The sequence below is a fragment of the Somniosus microcephalus genome, chromosome 29 (assembly GCF_052327205.1).
Source record: "Somniosus microcephalus isolate GS21.2 chromosome 29, FLI_Smic_1.0, whole genome shotgun sequence".
Taxonomy (NCBI): Eukaryota; Metazoa; Chordata; class Chondrichthyes; order Squaliformes; family Somniosidae; genus Somniosus; species Somniosus microcephalus.
This window is the reverse complement of record NC_141015.1, coordinates 33,937,724-33,959,553: the sequence shown is the minus strand read 5'-3', so window position 1 is coordinate 33,959,553 and position 21,830 is coordinate 33,937,724. Positions and strand designations below refer to the sequence as shown.

At 47.3% G+C, this 21,830-nt stretch overlaps 1 long non-coding RNA gene across 1 annotated transcript; it reads right to left on the bottom strand.

Moving 5' to 3' along the window:
* Positions 1-845: 845 nt before the first annotated feature.
* LOC147098626 (uncharacterized) lies at positions 846-21,048 on the bottom strand. Its single transcript, XR_015074207.1, has 2 exons — positions 20,863-21,048; positions 846-1,046 (listed from the first exon to the last, which is right to left on the bottom strand). It is a non-coding gene; the product is annotated as an uncharacterized LOC147098626 (long non-coding RNA).
* Positions 21,049-21,830: the final 782 nt, after the last annotated feature.

The window sequence follows — 21,830 nt, the reverse complement described above, 5'->3', positions numbered from 1 at the left end:
TGGAGAGAGAAACAAGAGTTAACATAGAAACAGGAGTAGGCCATTCGGCCCTTCGAGCCTGCTCCGCCATTCAACGAGATCATGGCTGATCATCCAAACCCTAGCACCCGGTCCCTACACCGACAGCCATCCCACCCAAGCCCTATCCCCGTAACCCCACGTATTTAATCCCCCCTAACACTAAGGGCCAATTTTTTATCATGGCCAATCAACCTAACCCGCACATCTTTGGACTGTGGGAGGAAACCGGAGCACCCGGAGGAAACCCACGCAAACACGGGGAGAATGTGCAAACTCCACACAGACAGTCACCCGAGGCCGGATTTGAACCCGGGTCCCTGGCGCTGTGAGGCAACAGTGCTAACCACTATGCCAACGTTTCAGGTCGATGACCTTTCGTCAGAACTGGAAAAAGTTTTAAGAGATGTGACAGGTTTTAAAGCAGGTACCGAGGTAGGGAAAGGGGGGAGGGGAGGAAAGAACAAAAGGGAAGGTCTGTGATAGGGTGGAAGGCAGGAGAGATTAAATGACTAAAGGGGTGATGGTGCGGGGTGAAAGGGGATGGTAATGGGGCAAGTAAAAAAACAAAAGATGGGTCTAGAGGAGGTGTAAATGGGAATATCAGAATCATCACCAACAGCTGCCGTCTGAAAAAATCTGAGAAGTGGTTATGATTTGAAATTGTTGCACTGAATGTTGATTCAGGAAGGCTGTAAATTGCCTAATCAAAAGATGAGGTGTTGTTCCTCGAGCTTACGTTCAGCTTAATTGGAACAATGTGGGAGGCTGAGGACAGAGCGGCCAGAGTGGGAGTGGGGCGGAGAATTAAAATGACAGGCGACCGGAAGCTTGGGTATTTTTTAATATCCACCTGACCCAGCAGGCAGGGTCTCGGTTTAATATCCCATTGGAAGGGCAGCACTTCCAACAATCCAGCACTCCTTCAGTACAGCCTAGCTTATGTACTCGAGTCCTTCAGTGGGGCGATTCACCACCGTCTGACTCAACAGTGCGAGTGTTACCAGCCGAGCCAAGCGGTCGCAGAGCTGAAAAGAAAGAAAGTTGTGGTGAGGTGAAGGAACAATGAGCGGCAAGAACATGAGAACTAGGAGCAGGAGTAGGCCATACGGCCCCTCGAGCCTGCTCCGCCATTCAATAAGATCATGGCTTGATCTTCAGCCTCAACTCCACTTTCCCGCCCGATCTCCATATCCTTTAATTCCACTAGAGTCCAAAAATCTATCGATCTCTGTCTTGAATATACTCAATGATTCAACATCCACAGCCCTCAGGGGTAGAAAATTCCAAAGATTCACCACCCTCTGAGTGAAGAAATTCCTCCTCATCTCAAGTCTTATTTGGCCGACCCCTTATCCTGAGACTATGCACCCTAGTTCTAGACTCTCCAGCCAGGGGAAACAACCTCTCAGCATCTACCCTGTCGATCCCCCTCAGGTGGAGTGTTACTGCTCTGTTCTGGAGTGAATATGGCAATCCTTTATAATAGCAAAATACTGCGGATGCTGGAAATCTGAAATAACAACAGAAAATGCTGGAAATACTCAGCAGGCCAGGCAGCATCCGTGGAGAGAGAAACAGAGTTAATGTTTCAGGTCTGGGACCCTTCATCAGAACTCCATGTGAGCCTCCTCCCACCCTATTTATTTCATCCCTGCAAGCCTTGCCATATAACCTCCCTTTGGTTCTTCCGCAGTAATATCCTAACAATCCTTTTCTTTGACTGCCTACTGTTGCACTGTCTTTCCTCCCTTGTTAACCTTGGCGGTCATGCAGCTTGCTTGCAAATTCTCCGTTTGTACCTGATCATTCTTTTCTGCTGATATGGATACTCCTCTCAAAGGTCTGTGCACAACTTAAAGCAGATGCAGCCTGCTCTGATTCCTGGGCTTGATTGCATGGGGTAGAAAATTCCAAAGATTCACCACCCTCTGAGTGAAGAAATTCCTCCTCATCTCAGTCTTATTTGGCCGACCCTTTATCCTGAGACTATGCCCCCTAGTTCTAGACTTTCCAGCCAGGGGAAACAACCTCTCAGCATCTACCCTGTCAATCCCTCAGGTGGAGTGTTACTGCTCTGTTCTGGAGAGGCGGAGGTACAGCCTGTTACTAAGTGTCAGCCGTGGCTCAGTGGGCAGCACTCTCGCCTCTGAGTCAGAAGGATCGTGGGTTCAAGTTCCCACTCCAGTTACTCATAGCACAAAAATCTAGGCTGACATTCCAGTGCAGTGCTGAGGGAGTGCTGCACTGTCGGAGGGGCCGTCTTTCGGATGAGACGTTAAACCGATGCCCCGTCTGCTCTCTCAGGTAGATGTAAAAGATCCCACGGCACTATTCTGAAGAAGAGCAGGGGAGTTATCCCCAGTGTCCTGGGCCAATATTTATCACTCAATCAACATAAGAAAAACAGATTATCTGGTAGTTATCACATTGCTGTTTGTGGGAACTTGCTGTGTGAAAATTGGCTGCCGCGTTTCCTACAACAGTGCTACACTTCAAAAAGTACTTCATTGACTGTAAAGTGCTTTGGGATGTCCGGTGGTCGTGAAAGGCGCTGTAGAAATGCAAGTCTTTCTTTCTTCACCCTCACCTGCTCGTTATTCTGTTGTCTTTGGCTCCCGTTACCCTCCTTTATCGGTAACTGTTTCTCTTTATAATTAGCACTTGCGTTACAATCAATTCAACGTGACGTTCTCCTGCCAGGCATATATTACTGTCCGTGATGCTGTTGTCCGACTTTCTGGCTCTACCGTACTCTAAAGATCTCAGAGTGTGTGCGTGTGTGTGTTCACAAGTACACACTCGCTTCTCCTGTGTGTGTGTTGTTGTTAACATACACTTCATGTACACTTTTATTAATCTTGAATGTACCTTCCAAATGCACAAGTGTAGCGTGCATTGACCCAGGCAGTGGGATAGCAAATACATATCATAACAAATTGGCAAGTAAATGTGCAACATGTGTGCCAATCAAACAAAGAGGCCCAAAAATCTACTCTGAGGTTTGTCTTCAATATAGTGCAATACTGTGCCAGTGGACTTAACTCAGACAGCTAATTTCCTCCATCTGGTTTTTAAATCAGGTCCAATTATTCAAAGAGCCTAGAACTAGATAACATGAAATGAAAGCGTAGAAAAAGAGAAAGATTAAAATTGTATCCAATGCCAACCTAAGTTCGCTAGAGTTTAGAAGAATGAGAGGGGATCGCATTGAAACTTATAAAATTCTAACAGGACTAGACAGACTAGATGCAGGAAGGATGTTCCTGATGGCGGGGGAGTCCAGAACCAGGGGTCACAGTCTAAGGATAAGGGGTAGGCCATTTAGGACAGAGATGAGGAGGAATTTCTTCACCCAGAGAGTGGTGAACCTGTGGAATTCTCTACCACACAAGGCAGTTGAGGCCAACTTATTAAATATACTCAAGAAGGAGTTAGATATATTTCTTAAGGCAAAAGGGATCAAGGGATATGGGGAGAAAGCAGGGACAGGGTACTGAATTTGGATGATCAGCCATGTTCTCATTAAATGGTGGAACAGGCTCGAGGGGCCGAATGGCCTACTCCTGCTCCTATCTTCTATGTTTCTATGTTAATACATAAATCAAATACTAATGGATAAGAAACGTGAACAGAAGAATTCCTTAAAGGATGTCTACAGTAAAGCTGGGCCTCTGTAAGTACTGTCTTTACAGCCTCTGGAAAGTACTGAATTATTTCATCAGAATAAAGTTGCAGAGAACATAACCAGGAATCTGAATTACTGGGAATATAATGCACCCACATTTTGCACCCAGGCTCAGATATAACATGAAGTCCGTGTAGAGGAAAGCTGCGCGGCCCTGGGATTGTGCTGTAACCTCAACTGTCTACTGCACCAATTTACCTTTCTCTATTTCTCATCCCAGCCATTCTTCTGGCCTCTGCCGATTTTGTGCCAAATTATAGGCTGTCAACTTGTACTGGTGAGGAACTGAGCTGAGACTGAACCAAATTAATTTCACTTCAGATACTCACAAGCATGAGAGGAGATGGCCTCAGTCTGGGTTGGGTTTGAACCCAAATGCTAATGGTGAAAGGGACACGTATGTTTTTAAAAAACATTTTAAATTTGTTTATGGGATGTGGGCGTCGCTGGCAAGGCCAGCATTTATTGCCCATCCCTAATTGCCTGTGAGAAGGTGGTGGTGAGCCGCCTTCTTGAACCGCTGCAGTCCGTGTGGTGAAGGTACTCCCACAGTGCTGTTAGGGAGGGAGTTCCAGGAGTTTGACCCAGCGACGATGAAGGATCAGCGATATACTTCTAAGTCAGGATGGTGTGTGACTTGGAGGGGAACTTGGAGGTGGTGGTGTTCCCATGCGGCTGCTGCCCTTGCCCTTCTAGGTGGAAGAGGTCGCGGGTTTGGGAGGTGCTGCCGAAGAAGCCTTGGCGAGTTGCTGCAGTGCATCTTGTAGATGGTACACACTGCAGCCACGGTGCGCCGGTGGTGGAGGGAGTGAATGTTTAAGGTGGTGGATGTGGTGCCTATCAAGCGGGCTGTTTTGTCCTGGATGGTGTCGCGCTTCTTGAGTGTTGTTGGAGCTGCACTCATCCAGGCAAGTGGACAGTATTCCATCACACTCCTGACTTGTGCCTTGTAGATGGTGGAAAGGCTTTGGGGAGTCAGGAGGTGAGACTCGCTGCAGAATACCCAGCCTCTGACCTGCTCTTGTTGCCACAGTATTTATGTGACTGGTCCAGTTCAGTTTCTGGTCAATGGTGAATCCCCAGGATGTTTTGTCCTCCCAGAGTGGAGGATTTATTTTGACCCTTGGGGATAGTGCAATTTAAACTCACAGTAGATGCAGGACAAAGTCTCCATTTGGAGCCATTCCTCGTGAAGGGAAGAAAGTAGTAATCTACGCCAGTGCTTGCAAAGCAAGAGCTGTTTGTTAAGATAAATACTATCCTTTAGTGGAAGCACGGTAACTACCCTGATAGGCCACTGATGGCGAAAGATACTGCAGTGAATAGGTACAATATTTTTACAGCTGTGGCTCAGTGGGCAGCACCCTCGCCTCTGAGTCAGAAGGTTGTGGGTTCAAGTCCCGCTCCAGAGACTTGAGCACAAAAATCTAGGTTGACGCTCCCAGTGCAGTGCTGAGGGGGTGCCGCACTGCCGGAGGTGCTGTCTTTCAGATGAGACATTAAACCGAGGCTCCGTCTGCCCTTTCAGGTGGACGTAAAAGATCCCACCGCACTATTTCTAAGAAGAGCAGGGGAGTTATCCCCGGTATCCTGGCCAATATTTACCCCACAATCAACATCACTAAAAAAACAGATTATCTGGTCATTATCAGATTGCTGTTTGTGGGGGCTTGCTGTGGCATATTGGCTGCCGTGTTTTCTACGTTACAACAGTGACGATATTCCCTTTATTTTCTCTCTATCTCTGCCCATTGCTATCCTTTAACTTTGTAATGAAATCTGTTTGTCTTGCCTGTATTCGTTCTTGCCTGTATTCGTTCTTGCCTGTATTCGTTTTGCACTCATGTATATTACCCTCCCCCACACGGTGTATAGTTTCACTTCCTCTTTCCTGACTAACCTGGAAGGTTCCAGGTCTTGGCTCTTGGCTCCGCCCCTGACTTCTCTTACATAAAGATCCCAGGATCTGTATGACTCATTCCTGCGAGCCAGTCAGTGTGTTGAGATGTTAGCTCTGATCTTAGTGATTAAAAGCCAACTTGTTAAAGTCTATAACTACTAGTTTTGTGGTTATTGAAGGCACATCAAACTTAAAACAAACCTGCTCGACTCACTCCAAAATTGGCAGCTCTCCAGTTTACAGAAGTGCTCCTTTTAAAATTGAAAACCATTCTCCAAAAGAACACCAATACTTCAAGGCCTGCTTGGAATTTTAGACATAATCTCTCAGTACTGCAGTTACAGAATTAAGGCTCTTTATTCTTAGCTTAGCACACGCACGTACCTGACCCTGGGGCATTCTAGGTTCTCTGTGCACAGTACGGTTATTATCAGGTGCAGCGAGCTAACTCCACTGGCTCATGGGTATCGGAACCTTGATCAACACCTGGCCTGCTGGGGGCTTAGACCATGTGACTTGCCAAGGTGCTGCTAATTCAAATAAAATTGCAGTGCCGTGATCTGAAACCATTGGGCCCGACTGGCCCGTGCCGGTGTTTATGCTCCACATGAGCCTCCTCCCACCCTACTTCATCTCACCCTATCAACATATCCTTCAATCCATTTCTCCCTCATGTGTTTAACTAGCTTCCCCTTAAATGGAACAGGCCCCTCGAGCCTGTTCCGCCATTCAGTTCGATCTTGGCTGATCTGTATCTTATCTCCATTTACCTGCCTCGATCCCTTAATGCCCTTGCCGAACAAAACTCAGTTTTGAAATTTTTAATTGACCTCCCTGTAGTGTATGTAACCTGAAGAAGGAACTATATTCTGCAGCCCCTGTATACTGCAGTACCAGTAGTGACCACCCCTGTATATAAGCCTGTGTAGTAACCTTGCATAGTAGTTCCAGTTTTTGTCTCCGTTCAGTAAACACCTGTTATCACCAACTCCTGCAGTCCGTGTCTCAATTACACACGGACGTTACACTGGCGACGAACAGATCCGAACTTACCTACAGTTCTGCACCACCTCACGGGGATCCATCCCTGAAGCTAAGTTATTGGAGGTCGAGGCCAGAAGGAAGAAATCCAAAAAGAAAAAAAAAACAAACAGCAGAAACGGGCGTCGACCGTGGGCAACCGCCCTCTGATTCATCGAATTAGAAGATTTGCAGGAGAGGCTGTCGAGAGCGGGGCTTGGTTATCCAGTCTATGGTGTTCCAGCTAATCGGGCTGGTGGCAGGTAGTACACTGATCCTTCCTGGGCTGCGGCGGGCTAGAGCTCGATCGGGTGGCTTTTCAACGGGGCCGAGCAGCGTTGTCAGGAAGAGGAGAGAGAGAGAGAGAGGGTGGAGCACACAGGGCGCGGCCGGTGCTACGAAGCCGGGCAGCGTACAGACCCGAGAAGAGGGAGGGAAGTGTCCCATAGGGTCTGCTCTGACAACGGGAACAGTAATTAAAATTAAAGAAATTAGAAGCGCAGAAAGCCGCGAGGAGCTGCCGTTTGCCACGGGGACCGCGGAGAGCGGCGTTGGCAGCAGCGCGGGGGAAAGCGCGCGAAGACCATAGGGCATCGCCATCAAGGCATAAAAACACCAGCAACAGCGCTAGCAGCAGCGGGAAGGCAGAAAGCGCGGGAGGCGCCATCTTAATCCGGCGAGGAAGAAGGCAAAGCGCGGGAGGCGCCATTTTGTTCAATCGGGGAAGAAGGCAAAGCGTGGGAGGCGCCATATTAGATCTCCAAGATGTCAAAGACTGGCAACATCACTGCCTTCGATAATGCAATAGAAGACTGGACCACGTATGTGGAAAGAGTCGAAGTATATTGCGAGGCAAATGAAGTAGCCGATGAGAAAAAGGCATCGGTACTACTAAACTTAATGGGCGCAAGAACGTACGGCCTATTGCGGAACCTGATCACTCCAGTCAAACCGATGGCGAAGAGTTTTAACGAAATTGTTGATATCCTACAGGAACACCTAAATCCTACACCGCTGCTGATAGCAGAAAGATTTAAATTCCACAAGAGAAATCAGCATAAAGATGAGAGCAATGCTGATTACCTTACGGAACTACGCGGGCTATCGAAGCACTGCCAGTTCGGAGCAGGACTGGCAGATACCCTACGGGACAAATTTGTCTGTGGACTCCTGAGTGAAGGAACCCAGAAGAGGTTACTCTCAGAGAAAGAGCTGACGCTAGATAAGGCTTTCAGCGTGGCAGTATCGTACGATGCAGCAGCAAGGGGAGCTACGGAAATACAGCAAAAGCCACAGGAATACGGCACCCATGAAATGACACGGGGATTTGAAAAATGTTATCGCTGCGGGAGAACAACCCATGACCAGAAGGACTGCTGGTCCAAGGATAAAACATGCAGGCAATGCGGAAAGATGGGACACATTGCACGAGTTTGCAGGTCCGGGAAGAAGACTAACGACAACAAAAATGCTACTAAGGAACAGTACAGGAAAGTACAAAAGATGACGGACAGTAGTTCCGAAGACCAGAAGAGCGATAGTGAGTCTGGGAACAAGAGACTAAGCTGTCTCAAACTACACAACGTAATCGCAAAAGTGGATCACCGAACCATTTGGGTCACCCTCACGATAGCAGGGTCCCAAGTCAAAATGGAATTGGATACAGGATCAGCCCTGACCGTCATGAATCGACGAGACTACGAGCGGCTATTCTCACACATACCCTTGAAAGACACATCCATTGTCTTGAAGACGTATACGGGGCAGAAAGTATACCCCAGAGGGAAAATAAGGGTGCCTGTCGAATACAACGGCAAGGAAATACAGAAATTGTATCTGTACATACTGCAAGATGGTGGACCACCGTTATTGGGACGTGAATGGATCAGAAAGATAAGTTTAGACTGGCACTCCATTCAGGCACTGACTGTGGCTGGTAAAAAGGATGACGACGTCACACCTGGACGATTGTCAAAAATCTTAGCTAACGCTAAAGAGGTATTTCAACAAGGACTGGGAACTCTTAAAGGCGTAACCGCCTTGATAAAAATAGAAGAGAATGCAATTCCCAAGTTTTTCAAAGCAAGACCGGTACCGTATGCAATTCGCCCAGCCGTCGAAGCAGAGCTGGAGAATCTGGAGAATGCAGGCGTGTTATCTAAGGTTGACTGGAGCGAGTGGGCGACACCCATCGTTCCTGTCATGAAGAAAACGTTAAACAATAAGTCTGAGGAGCCAAGGAAGGTTCGCATCTGTGGGGACTTCAAGGTGACTGTGAACCCAGTCCTTCACAGTACAGTATCCTCTTCCGAGGATAGAAGATATTTTCGCCTCACTATCTGGAGGGAAGCGTTTTACAAAAATTGACCTAGCACAAGCATATTTGCAGATGGAGGTTGAAGAATCCTCCAGGAAATATCTCACGATAAACACTCACAAAGGTCTTTACCAGTATAATCGACTGGTATTCGGAGTAGCATCAGCTCCAGCGATATGGCAAAGAGCGATGGAACAAGTCCTGCAAGGGATTCCGAGGACTCAGTGTTACTTGGACGACATCCTAGTGACAGGTCAAAATGACAGTGAACACCTTGCCAACCTAGAGCAGGTGCTCACTAGACTAAGAGAACATGGGCTACGAGCCAATCACCCCAAGTGCGAGTTTTTTAAGAAACAGATATCGTATTGTGGCCACGTGATTGATGAAGAGGGGTTACATAAGTCCCCTGACAAAATTGAAGCGGTAGTTAAGGCTCCAGCGCCTGAAAATGTGTCGCAACTGAGGTCATTCCTCGGATTGGTGAATTACTACCATAAGTTTTTGCCGAATTTGTCCACAATTCTGCATCCACTGAACGCCCTACTACAAACTGGAGTAGCATGGAAATGGAGCGATGAATGTAAGCGGGCCTTTCAGAAGTGTAAAGACCTGATCACTTCAAGAGAAGTATTGGCTCACTACCACCCATCACTACCGATAAGACTGGCGTGTGATGCGTCTCCCTACGGCATTGGAGCGGTACTGTCACATAAATTCCTTGATGGTTCAGAGAGGCCGATAGCTTTTGCGTCACACTCGTTAACTTTAGCCGAGCGTAACTACGCCCAGATTGACAGAGAGGCCCTCAGCCTGGTGTGGGGGGTGAAGAAGTTCAATCACTACCTGCACGGACAGAAATTTACTATACTAACTGATCATCAACCTCTTGTCTCCATTTTCAACCCTCAGAAGGGCGTCCCGATAATGACAGCACAACGGCTATAGAGGTGGTCCCTTTTCCTAGGGGCACACCAATATGACATCGAGTACAAAGGAACTAAACAGCATGGGAATGCTGATGGATTGTCGCACCTACCGTTGCCGACGGTGGACGAAGCACCTGCAGTGGATCCTGTGGAGATATTCCACTCGACCATAGTCGAATGTCTACCTGTGACGAATGCAAACATAGAAAAGGAAACACGAAATGACCCGACACTCTCCAGGGTCTATGAATTAACGGTGAAGGGATGGCCAGCACATGGCGAACCACTGTTGCCAGCATTCTCGGCGAGAAGAGAACAGCTGTCAGTGTGCCGAGGAACATTGATGTGTGGATCCAGAGTAGTAATTCCACCCAAATTGAAGGATAGAGTGCTCAATGAGCTTCATGAGGGTCATCTGGGAGGGGTAAAAATGAAGAACTTAGCCAGAGCGTTTGTGTGGTGGCCGGGAATCGATAGAGAAATCGAAGAGATGACCAAGAGCTGTACAGGATGCCAGAAGGTCCAAAACGCCCCACCACAAGCCCCTCTACATCCATGGGAGTGGCCCTCATCTCCATGGCAAAGGGTGCACATTGATTTTGCTGGTCCATTTATGGACTCGATGTTTTTAATTGCGGTGGATGCACATTCAAAGTGGCCAGAGGTAATAAAAATGTCCTCAACCACCACAGAAAAAACTATCACAGTCTTACGAACCATATTCGCCAGAAATGGGCTGCCTGAACAGATTTGCTCCGACAATGGGCCACAGTTTGTGTCTGAAGAGTTCCAGAGGTTCTTAAAGAACAATGGTGTTAAGCATTACACATCCGCCCCATATCATCCAGCCACCAATGGATCGGCTGAGAGGTTCGTTCAAACATTCAAGAAGGCTATCAAGGCAATGTGTAATGAAGACATACCCCTACAACACAAGGTGGATAACTTCTTGTTTGACACATGCGGTTACCAACCAAACTCCAGCCATGATGTTCTTCAATCGAAGACTAAGATGTCACTTGGGTTTGGTTAAGCCAAGCATCAGAAGAGATGTGGAGAATAGGCCGTTTCAGAATATGAATGAAAGGCCAACCAGGAGTTTCAAGATAGGTCAACCAGTTTTGGCCCGGGACTACCGCACAGAGAAATGGCAGCCAGGAACGATCTGCACACGGCAAGGACCTCTAATGTATACCGTGGACGTTGGAGAGAGCATTGTAAGACGCCATGCTGACCAGATTCTAGAGTCACTGGAAAACGTCAAATCTACACCGCGATCCTATACACCTGGTGATGAAACCAAAGTACCAATTGCATCTACCTCAGAATTGGTGATATTGGAAGCAGACGAACCAAACAACGACGTTGATCCCGAATCAACTTTGCCAGAAGAACCTGATACCCCAAAGAGGCGTTATCCGGACAGAATCAGGAAGCCTCCTCAAAGACTGAATTTATAATTGATTACCTTCAGCTAATGTATATGGCAACTGTAATTGTAAATATGTTATTTAATTATTAATCGAATGTTATGTACTGTTTAGCTAAAAGGGGAGGAATTGTAGTGTATGTAACCTGAAGAAGGAACTATATTCTGCAGCCCCTGTACACTGCAGTACCAGTAGTGACCACCCCTGTATATAAGCCTGTGTAGTAACCTTGCATAGTAGTTCCAGTTTTTGTCTCCGTTCAGTAAACACCTGTTATCACCAACTCCTGCAGTCCGTGTCTCAATTACACACGGACGTTACACTCCCCAGTCTTAACAGCTTTTTTTGGGGGGGGCGGAGGAAGTTCCACAGGTGAGCACGATGAATAAAGCCCACTCACCCAAGGGAAATCTGCCAGCACGATCAACCCTTAGGGAAGAAGAGAACCAGACAGTGCTGCCAGCTATCTCAGTGGACACCTGCCTTTGCTTCCAGTAGCAGTGTACAGAAGCAGGCTTTTCTGAGAGGGGCATTTGTCATAGTAACACTCGCCTCCCAACGATTCCGACCCCCCCCCAATCAATCAGGAGGTCCTGCGCAGGCCAGTCATCAGCTGTTGCCGCATGCTGCAAATTTAAAGGGGCCGTGCATGCTCGCCTGCTGCAAATTTAAAGGGACTGTGCATGGAAAAAAAATAATGAGAGGGAACATTGCTCACCTCTCTCATATGTCGCTCCGTCCTTGTGTGATCTGGCAGCACCACCCCCCTCCCCCCCTCCCCCCGTCTGCTTGTTTTTCTGAGGTTCAAACATTTTATTTATTTTCTTAAAGTAGCATCCAAAACTGAAAAACGCTGTGGAACATCTGTCTTGAATAATTACGGTTTGTGTGCCCAGGTGAGCAATTTGGGCTACTCAGCATTCAGACTGTGCGTAATCTGAACAAGTTAAATTGAAGGAGGTGATAATTAATTTTCAATTTAATATGAACTAAGAAAAGATTTAATTTGGAACATTACATAGAATTTACAGCACAGAAACAGGCCATTCAGCCCAACTGGTCCATGCTGCTGTTTATGCTCCACACGAGCCTCCTCCCACCCCTCTTCATCTCACCCCATCAACACAACCCTCTGTTCCTTTCTCCCTCATGCGCTTATCTAGCTTCCCCTTAAATGCATCTATGCTACTTGCCTCAGCTAAAAAGAAAAGACGTACATTTCTACAGCGCCTTTCACGACCACCGGACGTCTCAAAGCGCTTGACAGCCAATGAAGTACTATTTTGGAGTGTAGTCACGGTTGTAATGTGGGAAACCACTCCTTGTGGTAGTGGGTTCCGCATTCTCACCACTCTCTGGCTTTTCCTGAATTCCCTATCTACTTGTTAGTGACAATCTTATAGCATAGTGGTTAGCACTGTTGCCTCACAGCGCCAGGGACCTGGGTTCGAATCCAGCCTCGGGTGACTGTCTGTGTGGAGTTTGCACATTCTCCCCGTGTTTGCGTGGGTTTCCTCCGGGTGCTCCGGTTTCCTCCCACAGTCCAAAGATGTGCGGGTTAGGTTGATTGGCTATGATAAATTGACCCTTAGTGTTAGGGGGATTAAATACGTGGGGTTACCGGGATAGGGTGGGATATGTGTCGGTGCAGGCTCGATGGGCCGAAATGGCCTCTATCTGCACTGTGGGGTATCTGTGATTTATGGCCCCTAGTTTTCGACTTCCCCACAAGTGGAAACATCTTCTCTACGTTTACCCTATCAAACCATTTCATGACCTTAAAGCCCTCTATCGGGTCACCCCACGGCCTTCTCTTTCCTAGAGAAAGGAGCCCCAGCCTGTTCAGTCTTTCCTGATACTAACTGATCGACAATGGCATTGCTCACAATAGGGCACTGGATTTGCTGTTAGATAAGGATAGATAAGATATAACTCACAATGTGTTATTCTGTTGCTAAAATGCAGCTGTGTGTGACTGGGGGTGATTTTAACCTCAGTCACCGATAGAATTTAGGCAGGTGGGCAGTCAAAATGCCCCGGATTCCCGTCAGGCAATTCTTAGTTAGGCTTCTGGACAGGCGGCTCTCTTAAATACAACTGTACAGGGCGCTGGTGAGACCACACCTAGAGGACTGCGAGCAGGTTTGGTCTCCTTATTTAAGGAGGGATATACCTGCATTGGAGGCAGTTCAGAGAAGGTTCACTGGGTTGATTCCGGAGATGAAGGGGTTGTCTTATGAAGAAAGGTTGAGCAAGTTGGGCCTATACTCATTGGAGTTTAGAAGAATGAGAGGTGATCTTATTGAAATATAAGATTCTGAGGGGGCTTGACAGGGATGTTTCCCCTCGTGGGGGAATCTAGAACTAGGGGGCACAGTTTCAGAATAAGAGGGCACCCATTTAAGACGGAGATGAGGAGGAATTTCTTCTCTCAGAGGGTCGTGAATCTTTGGAATTCTCTACCCCAGAGAGCTGTGGAGGCTGGGTCAGTGAATATATTCAAGGCTGAGATAGACAGACATTTGAGCTACAGGGGAGTCGAGGGTTATGGGGAGCGGGCGAGAAAGTGGAGTTGAGGCTAAGATCAGATCAGCCATGATCTTATTGAATGGCGGAGCAGACTCAAGGGGCCCAATGGCCTACTCCTGCTCCTAATTCTTATGTTCTTATAGTCATCTCATGGTTAAATTTACTTGATTCAGCCTGTGACACAAGATGTAAACATTCATCTGCAGGACTATCACAAAGGTAAGACTTGGCCTGTGTTCACAGAATCTTACAGCACAGAAGGAGACCATTTGGTCCATCTGTGCCATCTGGAGCTATCCAATTAGTCCCACTCACCTGCGCTTTCCCCATAGCCCTTGACATGAATCAGTCATTCATGAAAGACTTATGAAATAATACTGAGCGGCCTACAGGTGGCGCTGTCCAGGGAGAGTATAAATACTCGGGCATGGGCCCAGCTTGCACAGGACATTCTTAACAGGAACTAGTGAAGGACACAACTAGACCTCCATGTTGTAAAACAGTTGATTAAAGCTTTGTTTAACGCTTAGACCAAGTGTCTAGTAGTTTTCTTACGTCAGCCCTGTAGATTTTTCTCTTTTCAAGTATATATCCAATTCCCTTTTGATATTGTGGTCACTGTTTCCCAAATGCGCTTCCACTGCACTTGCCCCACTTCATTGCCCAGAACTAGATCTAGCTGATGAGGATATCGACTGTAAGTTTATGAAATACTAAACTACATTATTGCACAAGGGTTGCCGGGAGTAAGATGTCAAGTCTTTTGAAGCAAACTTGTCCTAAATGCTCTCTTCTGAATAAGGCAGAACCATTTCAAAGTAAAGAGTTGCTCTGAGTTAAATATCCACGTGTAAGAGAGCTGTCCCCTCAGCAACACTGGCCAGATCGGCTCCTATATTAAGCTGAAAAATCATAGACTTTAAGCTTGCTCTTGTTTGCATTTACAACCGCAAGTCACGGAGACATTGTTTACACGATTGCAGCCGGATCAGAGTGCAGGAACGGGAGGCCTCCAAGGAGGAAAAGGGGCTCTCAATTCAGGCCTCGTGTAATTTTAACTCAAAAAACCCCTTGATTCGTCCCTCAGTTAAATAACAGCGTGTCTGCATTTTAATGAATTTAGAATTGCGTTTCAGTCTCCAACATCTCTTACTGAAACCCCACCATGTCAGATTGAGAATCTGAAGTCAGCGTAAACAAAATCTGGAAATAAAAAGCTGGTTATCAGTAAAAGGGACCAGTTAAAAAAAAAAGGCAGCGTCCTTTGACATTGCAGCAACCTCAGTGCCACACTGAAACATCAGCTTGGATTATGTGCTCAAGTCTGTAGTTAGGCTTGTGCCTTCAACCATCTGGATCAGAGGCGCTACCAGCTAAAATGATTTTTCTTGGAGGAGGGGTGGTGAAAAGGTTCTGTGCAAAGGCAGGGACTGGATTTTCGAAGTGCTATCAATTTAACGATCAGTGTTTCTAACTGTAACACAAGCAGTAATTGCAAGGGCCAGAAACAAAAGCCCTTCTAAATTTCCCAACCATTTGTGCATATGATCAGACAGCACTTGAGAGACACCTAGGGGGTGAATTTTAAACATCCAAAAAACGGGTGGGTTGGGGTCGGATCAGAAGTTAAAATTTAAAAAAATCTCAAGCCCGACTCCAACCCGCCCACTTTTGGGTTTAACGGAGGCGGGACAAGGGGCAGGCAGCGAATCCGGTCCCAGGAGGCGGGTTGGCAATTTAAATATTTTAATGAGGCTGGCAGCCTCTGATTTAACCTGTTTTGCAGTTTTAACTGTGGCCAGCCGGGTTTCCCAAGCCTCGGGAAACCCGGCAGCTGAAGGGAGGCGAGGACAACTTCGGGGAGAAGGTAAATGCCTTTACAGCACGGCTTGTGGGTCAGGAGGAGCTGGAGTGTCCCCCCCCCCACTGGCCCCCAAGCTCCCCCCATCAGGCCCACCCCGCATATAAAGACCCCCGGAGTTGGGGACCAGAACCCCACCACCACCATCGGCCACACCCCAGGGTCAGGGATTGGACCCCCACCTGGAATCATCCCGCCCCCCTTCCCCCCCGGGGTCGGGGACAGGACTCCCCCCTCCCCCACCCCCCACTAGCAGCTGCAGGCTCTCTACCAAGTTCTGCGGTCCACTCGAGAGTCCTCCCCGCCCAACTGGAAGCCAAGCCTGTCAATCAGGCTGACTCCCGGGCGGGGAACCTGTCAAGGAGAAAAGTCAGACGTTGGGGAGTTAAAACTCCACTGCACGCGGGTAAACCCGGACTTCTGGGTTCCCCGTCCGAAAATCCGCCCCCCCACTGCCTACGCAATCCGCCCCTGGCAATATCGGGGCCATAATGTTCTAATGTAAGGCAAGGCAATACTACCCCGTATCTCTGTGATTCTGCCCCTCCTCTTTAATCTGAGGTTTGCCCTTGAGGCGGGGGTGGGGGGGGGGGTAAAGCACAGAGGCTGTAAATCGAAGGCTGTTCCATTGTATTGTAACTATAGCAGGAATATACCGCAACGGCTAGAAACGAGTCCAGGATCCGGATACCTACCCGAGTGCCAAAGGATCCGGGGTGATTTTGTCAGGGAGGGGCCCCCATGTGCTCTTACAAGCGCACCATCATAATGAAGTTGGGAAGGGGCCAGGAGATTTACTATTCCCTGCACCGTAGGCATTCAATGGGACCGAGCGAATGGTCAGTGCACGTCCGTCTGGTGATACCAACCAACCAAGGGGGGACTATGGGAACCATGTGGTAGTCCAACATGTATCAGTCCTGGAACCCAAAGGGGAACTTAATATCGTTGGGGAAAAAAATATTTTTCATACGGCCAAGAGGGTTGGGGTGGGGGGCGTGCAGCTAAATCATCTTTCTGGGAGGGGGTGGGGGGCGACGAAGGCTCTGCCCAGGGTGGCTCACCTCTGCCAGAGTTTCTGCCTTGGATACAATGGTGGGCACCCTAGATGCATCCCCAGCGTCATGGGAGTCCACTAATGCCAAGCAGATGAAGGGACCCCCCCACCCCCTCCGCCAGTGGCATGGGTCGCTACTGAGCACGCCCATGTACATTAAGAACAGGGACCACCGCCACCCCCCCCCCCCCACCCCCGCCTGACTTTCCTTAACTCAAGAACGCTGAGGCAAAATGTGTGGCCTTCCGCTGGTGCCCCGGTTAAGCTCAATATGAAGCATGAGTTTGCAAATTCAGGATCGCTCTCAGAGCAATGCGATCTGGGCTAACTCTGTTCAAATTCACAAGACGTCCCAAACTAAAACCGTTTTTATATTGCTCCAGTTCTGACGCTCCCCCCCCTGACATGCGAGTCTCGCACTGCACGCGGCAACACCAAGTACTGTAACCTTGGTTAAGGCTTACCGGGAAACCTGCTTTTCAACTTAGAGAACCACACAACGCCGGAGGAGGCCATTCGGCCCATCGTGCCTGTGCCGGCTCTTTGAAAAAGCGATCCAATTAGTCCCACTCCCCCTGCCCTTTCCCCGTAGCCCTGCAAATTTTTTCCCCTTATATATAGTAGAGAAATTATATATGATCAATTTATAAACTGATACATTGCACATAGGTACAGTTTCTGTTTGCCTAATATGGAGTGCACCCTCTCTCCCTGTGCTTACCCAAGACTAGGGAGCTTTGGTCCAAGGTTGGCATGAGCCAAGGTTTAAAGACCTCTAGCTGTGCCCAGGGGTACTGCTGGAGTTTAGCCTGCTAAAACCTCATGCACTGCAGTCTGATGCACGCTGAAATCCAAATTCTACCATTCCTTGTAGTATAGCAACACCTACTGAGGAATACAGCTCCCAGCAAGCAGATACGTCTTTCAAAATATATACACAGAAATTAGACTGCACGTGCTTAGTAAAAATTTCCCTCAATCAATTAACAGGAATTTCTTAAAAAGACTTGCACCTTTCATGAACTCAGGATGTCCCAAAGCACTTTACAGCCAATGAAGTACTTTTGAAGTGTAGTCACTGTTGTAAATGTAGGAACCGCGGCAGTCAATTTGCGCACAGCAAGGTCCCACAAACAACAACTTGATAATCTGTTTTTTTGTGATGCTGATGGACAGATAAATATTGGCCAGGACACCAGGGACAATGCCGCTGTTATTCTTCAAAATAGTGGCCAGGGGATCTTTTACGTCCACCTGAGAGAGCAGACGGGGCCTCGGTTTAACGTCTCACCCGAAGGACGGCCCCTCCAGCAGTGCAGCACTCCCTCAGCTCTGCACTGGAGCGTCAGCCTAGATTTTTGTGCTCAAGTCCCTGATTGAACCCACAAACCTTCTGACTCAAGGCGAGAGCGCTACCCACTGAACCACAGCTGAATACCACATGGATGTAACTCGAAGCTCTTTGGGTAGCGTACTAGCTGCAAGTCCTGAGTCGGGAGGGGAAAGGGGGAGGAAGCGCAATCTAACTTTCTCCTCAAGCCAACGTTACTTGAGTCCGGTCTCAGGCCAAATAAATCATTTCTGCAGTGATTACATGGGGCTGTTTTATGGCTAACCTTTGTGCCATTTAAAGGAGATGCAACGAACGGTTTGTTTATACTTCCCTCCCTCAGCTTCAGGCAGCATGTCTGTGTGAAAGGGAGAAAATGTCAATAATTACAGGCTTGCGCTGCAATTCTCCTCAACACAAAGCAGAAACGAAAGCTAAACGCAATCCTTTCCATTTCTCGTGCCAAAAGGCACAGCTATTACAAAGTCCGTCAACCTTCACGTCCCATTGATACCCATTCGTTACAGCAAAGGGTACATCCACCGATCATGCACTCTCAGTAGGGAGCCATGCTTCAAGGGATCGTTAGTTGGAGAATTAGTGCTGCTGTAGCCCTATCTCTGGCCAGTGGTCCCTTTAAGCTTGGTTCCCTGTTGGGGATGCAGAGTCAGTGAATATTTAATACCATTGTAGCTTTTAACTACTGATTTAGCAGGCAGGGTATTAATTCCCTAGCTCTCCTACTTGCCTTGAAAACTACTTATACTCTTTAACCATTTTGAGTGCCAACAAATGTAGTAAGTTAAGCAGCAACTACTAAAAGCCATTTAAATAGCTATGTCCATGTCCAGGGTCCTCTTAGCATTTTCACTTCCCTCCCTCCTCCCTTGTGGTCAAGACCATTACTAAAATCCTCAATAACAACAGAAAATGCTGGAAAAACTCAGCAGGCCAGGCAGCATCCGTGGGAAAAGAAATAGAGTCAACGCTTCAGGTCGAAACCCTTCGTCAGGACTGAGAAAACACAGGAAATGAAACCGATTAAAAGGCCAGTTTGGGGGCTGGGAAATGGGGATGAGAGAACAAAAGAGAAGTGAAGAGACATTAAGAGGTATTCAAAACCAGACTAAAATCCTCATCCTTGTTTTCAAATCTCTTCATGGCCTCGCCCCTCCCAATCTCTGTAACCTCCTCCAGCCCTCCGAGATCTCGGCGCTCCTCCAATTCTGGCCTCTTGCATATCCACAATTTTAATCGCTCCACCATTGGCAGCCGTGCTTTCAGCTGCCAAGGCCCCAAGCTCTGGAATTCCCTCCTTAAACCTCTCCGCCTCTCTTTCCTCCTTGAAGATGCTCCTTAAAACCTACCTCTTTGACCAAGCTTTTGGCCACCTGTCCTAATATCTCCTTATGTGGCTCGGTGTCAAATTTTGTTGGATAATCGCTCTTGTGAAGCGCCTTGGGATGTCTTGCTACATTAAAGGTGCTATATAAATGCAAGTTGTTGTTGTTGAATGTATCAATATATTCGTATATACAGTTTCATCCGTTTGTTCATTGCTATTTCCAACGCCATGCCACCAAATCAAAGCAGGACTCAAGTTAAAAAAGAACCTGTGATATCAATCACTCATTGGGAAAATCTCCAAATACTACCAGTATCTCCAGCTCTTTAGCGCCCTTTCCAAAGCACCTATTTACAAGCCCAATTGTGTAATTAGCTTAAAGGCAGAGCGATTATTGTTTGCTGTTTGAGTGAAGTATTTCTGGGCATTGCATATTGGAAATTCAGACTGTGTGTGATTTTCTGATCATATAAATTAACGGTTGGGAATCACATGCAATGTGCTCCCAACTTTCTGATGCGCACGCTTGGTGGGTGAAATTCCCACTGGCTGTGCAAAGTTGGAGAATTATCCCCCATAACAACGTTTTGGTTCTGCTCTCGACATTCCACTGGTTTCAGCATCATTGGTTTCTCCAGTAAGCAGATCCCACAATGCTCGAGGAACAGCACCTCATCTTCCGATTAGGCACTTTACAGCCTTCCGGACTTAATATCGAGTTCAACAATTTCAGATCATAACCTCGGCCCCTATCATTATATTTATATATTTTTTATCCACACTTTTGGTCTGTGCCTTTTCCTTTTTCTCTCTCCCACATGGCAGCTGTCTCTCACTCTGCCAGCGCATTTCACACTTCATCTAGAGCCGTCTTTTGTTTCTTAATCTGTCCTATTACCATCTCATCTCGCCTTGAATATCTCTTAATGTCTCTTCACTTCTCACAAACCTTCCCTTTTGTTCTTTCATCCCCTCCCCCATTTCCCAGCCCCCAAACTTGCTTTTTCTTCTGTTTCATTTCCTGCTTTTTTCTCAGTCCTGACGAAGGGTTTCGACCCGAAACGTTAACTCTGTTTCTCTCTCCACGGATATTGCCTGGCCTGCTGAGTTTTTCCAGCGTTTTCTGTTGTTATCCCACAATCCCTATGATCAGTTCACCTTTACTCTCCAATGTTCAGGCATACTGTAGGGTGAAATAAAAGTAGAAAATGCTGAAAAATACTGAGCAGGTCAGGCAGCATCTGTGTCAAATGAAGGATCATCAACCTGAAACGTTAACTCTGTTTCTCTCTCCACAGGTGCTGCCTGACCTGTTGAGTATTCCCAGCATTTTCTGTTTTTATTTCAGTATTTCCAGCATCCGCAATATCTTGCTTTTATACTATAAGGTGACTTGGGTTGTCATTGTGTGAACTGGACGCTGTAATCTCACACTTACCCTTGATTCCCCATGTGCCCTTCTCTATCTTGTGGAAGGTGGCCTGATACACACTCTAGTGAGTTGAAGCCAAATGTGGACCAATAAATTGATTTATATTAAACAAAACCTATGAACAAAGAGAATAAAGTTTACAGTGAATTTCATAATGCTCATAACTTAGAAAATAACAAAGCATGCCACTCTATAAATTAGCAACTCATCTAATTTTACTGACTAACAAATCAGAACATAAGAATTCGGAGCAGGAGTAGGCCATACGGCCCCCCCCAAGCCTGCTCCACCATTCAATATGATCATGGCTGATCTTCGACCTCAACTCCACTTTCCCTTGATTCCCCTAGAGTCCAAAAATCTATCTATCTCAGCCTTGAATATACTCAACGACTCAGCATCCACAGCCCTCTGGGGCAGAGAATTCCAAAAATTCACACCCCTCAGTGAAGAAATTCCTCCTCATCTCAGTCTTAAATGGCCGACCCCTTATCCTAAGACTGTGACCCCTGGTTCTAGACTCTCCAAGCCAGTGGGAAACAACCTCTCAGCATCTACCCTGTCAATCCCCCTCAGAATCTTATATGTTTCAATGAGATCACCTCTCATTCTTCTAAACTCCAGCGAGTATCAGCCCAATCTACTCAATCTCTCCTCACAGGACAATCCCCTCACCCCAGGGATCAATCTAGTCTCCAAATCTCCAAAATTAATCAGCATTAAACCACAAAAAGGGAGTTCTCACCCCTTGTGCCAGAGGTCTGTAGACTTCACTTCCAACTGGACACCGGGAGCTGTGGGTTTGACCTCCGACTTTCCCTCCCCCTCGCAGGCAAACCAGCTGATGTCTCAGTAACAGGCAGGAGAATCAGCCACAGCCAGCACTAGGTGAGCATCACCCGGTGTTCCTGCACCTGATCGTCATCCAGCAAACCGCTGCTGAAAGGTCATAAGTTATAGGTGACAGAGGAGGG